The sequence below is a fragment of the Arachis duranensis genome, chromosome 10, assembly GCF_000817695.3.
Source record: "Arachis duranensis cultivar V14167 chromosome 10, aradu.V14167.gnm2.J7QH, whole genome shotgun sequence".
In the NCBI taxonomy this organism is placed as follows: Eukaryota; Viridiplantae; Streptophyta; class Magnoliopsida; order Fabales; family Fabaceae; genus Arachis; species Arachis duranensis.
Window position 1 is genome coordinate 18,171,739 of NC_029781.3, and position 5,619 is coordinate 18,177,357.

Below are 5,619 nucleotides of genomic sequence, written 5' to 3' on the forward strand. Positions count from 1 at the left end.
AAAGCCTGAACTCTTGGGAAAAGCTAGTCAATGCCTTCTTGGCAAAGTTCTTTCCACCTCAAAAATTGAGTAAGCTTAGAGTGGAAGTCCAAACCTTCAGACAGAAGGAAGGTGAATCCCTCTATGAAGCTTGGGAAAGATACAAACAATTGATCAGAAAGTGTCCCTTTGACATGCTTTCTAAATAGAGCATCATAGGTATCTTCTATGATGGTCTGTCTGAACTGTCCAAGATGTCATTGGACAGCTCTGCTGGAGGATCTCTTCATCTAAAGAAGTTGCCTGTAGAAGCTCAAGAACTCATTGAAATGGTTGCAAATAACCAATTCATGTACACTTTTGAAAGGAATACTGTGAACAATGGGACGAATCAGAAGAAAGGAGTTCTTGAGATTGATACTCTGAATGCCATACTGGCTCAGAACAAAATATTGACTCAGCAAAGTCAATATGATTTCTCAAAGTCTGTCTGGAATGCAAGCTGCACCAGGCAGTGCTAAGGACGCTTTATCTGAAGAAGAAGCTTATGATCCTGAGAACCCTTCAATGGAAGAGGTGAATTACATGGGAGAACCCTATGGAAACACCTATAATCCTTCATGGAGAAATCTTCCAAATCTCTCATGGAAGGATCAACAGAGACCTCAACAAGGTTTCAACAACAATAATGGTGGAAGAAACAGGTTTGGCAATGGCAAGCCTTTTCCATCATCTTCTCAGCAACAGATAGAGAATTCTAAGCAGAGCCACTCTGACTTAACAACCATGGTCTCTGATCTAATCAAAACCACTCAAAGTTTCATGACTGAAACAAGGTCCTCCATTAGGAATTTGGAGGCACAAGTGGGACAGCTGAGCAAGAAAATTACTGAACTCCCTTCTAGTACTCTTCCAAGCAATACAGAAGAGAATCCAAAAGGAGAATGTAAGGCCATTAACATGACCCACATGGCCGAACTTGGAGAGGAGGAAGAGGCAGTGATCGCCACTGAGGAAGACCTCAATGGACGTCCACTGGCCTCCAATGAGTTCCCTAATGAGGAACCATGGGAATCTGAGGCTCATAAAATGAGGAACAATGGGAATCTGAAGCTCACACAGAGACCATAGAGATTCCATTGGATTTACTTCTACCATTTATGAGCTCTGATGAGTATTCTTCCTCTGAAGAGGATGAGTATGTCACTGAAGAGCAAGTTGCTAAATACCTTGGAGCAATCATGAAGCTAAATGACAAGTTATTTGGTAATGAGACTTGGGAGGATGAACCCCCTTTGCTCACCAAAGAACTGGATGACTTGACTCGGCAGAGATTACCTCAAAAGAGACAGGACCCTGGGAAGTTCTCAATACCTTGTACCATAGGCACCATGACCTTTAAGAAGGCTCTGTGTGACTTAGGGTTAAGTATAAACCTCATGCCTCTCTCTGTAATAGAGAAGCTAGGGATATTTGAGGTACAAGCTGCAAGAATCTCACTAGAGATGGCAGATAATTCAAGAAAACAAGCTTATGGACTTGTAGAGGATGTTCTGGTAAAGGTTAAAAACCAGTACATCCCTGCTGATTTCATAGTCCTAGAGACTGGAAAGTGCATGGATGAATCCATCATCCTTGGCAGACCATTCCTAGCCACAGCAAAGGCTGTGATTGATGTTGACAGAGGAGAATTGATCATTCAAGTGAATGAAGAATCCCTTGTGTTAAGGCTCAAGGATATCCCTCTGTTACCATGGAGAGGAAGCATGAAGAGCTTCTCTCAAAACAGAGTCAAACACAGCCCCCACAGTCAAACTCTAAGTTTAGTGTTGGGAGGCCACAACCAACTTCTAAGTTTGGTGTTGAACCCCCACATTCAAAATCTAAGTTTGGTGTTGGGAGGATCCAACATTGCTCTGAGTATCTGTGAGGCTCTATGAGAACCCACTGTCAAGCTACTGACATTAAAGAAGTGCTTGTTGGGAGGCAACCCAATGTTATATCTATCTATTTTCCTTTGTTATTTTATGTTTTCTGTAGGTTGATGATCATGGAAAGTCACAAAATCAATTGAAAAAGCAAAAACAGAATGAAAAATAGAAAGAAAAATAGCACACCTTGAAGGAAAACCTTGCTGGCGTTTAAACGCCAGTAAAGGCAGCAAATGGGCATTTAACGCCCAATCTGGCACCATTCTGGGCGTTTAACGCCAGAAAGGGGCACCAGACTGGCGTTAAACGCCAGGAAAGGGCAAGAAGCTGGCGTTAAACACCAGAAATGGGCACCAGCCCGGCGTTTAACGCCAGAATTATCATAAAGAGCATTTTTGCTCGCCACTTGGTGCAGGGATGAATTTTCCTTGACACCTCAGGATCTGTGGATCCCACAGGATCCCCACCTACCCCACCACTCTCTCTCTTCTTCACCTATTCACCAATCAACTCAACACCTCTTCCCCAAAACCCCTCACCTATCAAATCCCACTATTCTCTTCACCACTCACATCCATCCTTCATAAAACCCCACCTACCTCACCATTCAAATTCAAACCACTTTCCCTCCCAAACCCACCCATAATGGCTGAACCATATACCCCTCTCCACTCCTATATAAACCCATCTTCACCACCTCATTTTCACACAACCTAAACACTACTTCTCTCCCTTTGGCTGAACCACAAAGCCACCTCCATCTCCTTCATTTCTTCTTCTTCTACTCTCTTCTTTCTTCTTTTGCTCGAGGACGAGCAAACCTTCTAAGTTTGGTGTAGTAAAAGCATTGCTTTTTGTTTTTCCATAACCATTTATGGCATCTAAGGCCGGAGAAACCTCTAGAAAGAGGAAATGGAAGGCAAAAGCTTCCACCTCCGAGTCTTGGGAGATGGAGAGATTCATCTCAAGGGTGCATCAAGACCACTTCTATGAAGTTGTGGCCATGAAGAAGGTGATCCCCGAGGTCCCTTTCAAACTCAAAAAGAGTGAATATCCGGAGATCCGACATGAGATTCAAAGAAGAGATTGGGAAGTTCTTACCAACCCCATTCAACAAGTCGGAATCTTAATGGTTCAAGAGTTCTATGCCAATGCATGGATCACCAAGAACCATGATCAAAGTGTGAACCCGGATCCAAAGAATTGGCTTACAATGGTTCGGGGGAAATGCTTAGATTTTAGTCCGAAAAATGTAAGGTTGGCATTCAACTTGTCCATAATGCAAGGAGATGAACACCCTTACACTAGAAGGGTCAACTTTGATCAAAGGTTGGACCAAGTTCTCATAGACATTTGTGAAGAGGGCGCTCAATGGAAGAGAGATTCAAGAGGGAAGCCGGTTTAACTGAGAAGGCATGACCTCAAACCCATGGTTAGGGGAGGGTTAGAGTTTATCCAACGCTCAATCATTCCCACTAGCAACCGGTCCGAAGTTACCATAGACTGGGCCATCATAATTCATAGCATCATGATTGGAGAGGAAGTAGAAGTTCATGAGGTTATAGCCCAAGAACTTTATAAGGTGGCGGACAAGTCCTCTACCTTGGCAAGGTTAGCCTTCCCTCATCTCATTTGTCACCTCTGTTATTCAGTTGGAGTTAACATAGATGGAGACATCCTCATTGATAAGGACAAGCCCATCACTAAGAAAAGGATGGAGCAAACAAGAGATCCCACTCATCATAAAATCCCTGAGATGCCTCAAGGGATGCACTTTCCTCCACAAAACTATTGGGAGCAAATCAACACCTCCCTAGGAGAATTGAGTTCTAACATGTGACAACTAAGGGTGGAGCACCAAGAACATTCCATTCTCCTCCATGAAATTAGAGAAGATCAAAGAATCATGATAGAGGAGCAACAAAGGCAAGGAAGAGACATTGAGGAGCTAAAGCACTCCATAAGATCTTCAAGAGGAAGAACAAGCCATCATCACTAAGGTGGACCCGTTCTTTAATTTCCTTGTTCTTTATTTTCCTGTTTTTCGAATTTTCATGCTTATGTTTATCCATGTTTGTGTCTTATGATCATTAGTGTCTTAGTGTCTATGCCTTAAAGTTATGAATGTCCTATGAATCCATCACCTTTCTTAAATGAAAAATGTTCTTAACTGAAAAAGAGAAGAATTGCATGAATTTTGAATTTTATAACAGATTAATTATTTTGATGTGGTGGCAATACTTTGACTTCTGAATGTATGCTTGAACAGTGCATATGTCTTTTGAATTTGTTGTTCATAAATGATTGGCTCTTGAAAGAATGATGAAAAAGGAGACATGTTACTGAGGATCTGAAAAATCATAAAAATGATTCTTGAAGCAAGAAAAAGCAGTGAATACAAAAAAAATGAAAAAAAGAAAAAAATAATAAAGTCGTGATCCAAGGCAAAAAAAGTGTGCTTAAGAACCCTGGACACCTCTAATTGGGGACTCTAGCAAAGCTGAGTCACAATCTGAAAAGGTTCACCCAGTTATGTGTCTGTGGCATGTATGTATCCGGTGGTAATACTAGAAGGCAGAGTGCTTTGGGCCACGGCCAAGACTCATAAAGTAGCTGTGTTCAAGAATCATCATACTTAACTAGGAGAATCAATAACACTATCTGGATTCTGAGTTCCTAGAGAAGCCAATCATTCTGAATTTCAAAGGATAGAGTGAGATGCCAAAACTCTTCAGAGGCAAAAAGCTAAAAGCCCGCTCATCTAATTAATACTGATCTTCATAGATGTTTTTGGAATTCATTGCATATTCTCTTCTTTTTATCTTATTTGATTTTCAGTTGCTTGGGGACAAGCAACAATTTAAGTTTAGTGTTGTGATGAGCGGATAATTTGTACGCTTTTTGGCATTGTTTTTAGTATGTTTTAGTTAGTTTTTATTAATTTTTAGTTAAAATTCACTTTTCTGGACTTTACTATGAGTTTGTGTATTTTTCTGTGATTTCAGGTATTTTCTGGCTGAAATTGAGGGACCTGAGCAAAAATCTGATTCAGAGGCTAAAAAGGACTGCAGATGCTATTGGATTCTGACCTCCCTGCACTCAAAGTAGATTTTCTGGAGCTACAAAAGCCCAATTGGCACGCTCTCAACTGCGTTGGAAAGTAGACATTCTGCGCTTTCCAGCAATGTATAATAGTCCATACTTTGCCCAATATTTGATGGCCCAAACCGGCGTTCCAAATCAGCTCAAAACTGCCCGACGTTAAACGCCGGAAGCGTTCCAAGTCAGCTCAAGAATTCTGGCGTAAAACGCCGGAACTTGCACAAGAATGGGAGTTAAACGCCCTAACTGGCACAAAAGCTGGCGTTTAACTCCAAGAAAAGTCTCTACACGAAAATGCTTCAATTTTCAGCCCAAGCACACACCAAGTGGGCCCGGAAGTGGATTTTTATGTCATTTACTCATTTCTGTAAACCCTAGGCTACTAGTTCTCTACAAATAGGATCTTTTACTATTGTATTATCATCTTTGGATCTTTGATCATCTTGAGATCTTTGAATCTTCTGATCACATTTTGGGGGCTGGCCTCACGGCCATGCCTAGGCCTTGTTCTTGTGTATTTTCAACGGTGGAGTTTCTACACACCATAGATTAAGGTGTGGAGCTCTGCTGTACCTCGAGTATTAATGCAATTATTATTGTTCTTCTA

General features: G+C 41.5%; 1 non-coding gene across 1 annotated transcript; it reads right to left on the bottom strand.

Annotated features, from left to right (window-relative positions):
* Positions 1-71: 71 nt before the first annotated feature.
* LOC127743658 (small nucleolar RNA R71) lies at positions 72-179 on the bottom strand. Its single transcript, XR_008005042.1, has one exon. It is a non-coding gene; the product is annotated as a small nucleolar RNA R71 (small nucleolar RNA).
* Between the last annotated feature and the right edge of the window lie 5,440 nt (positions 180-5,619).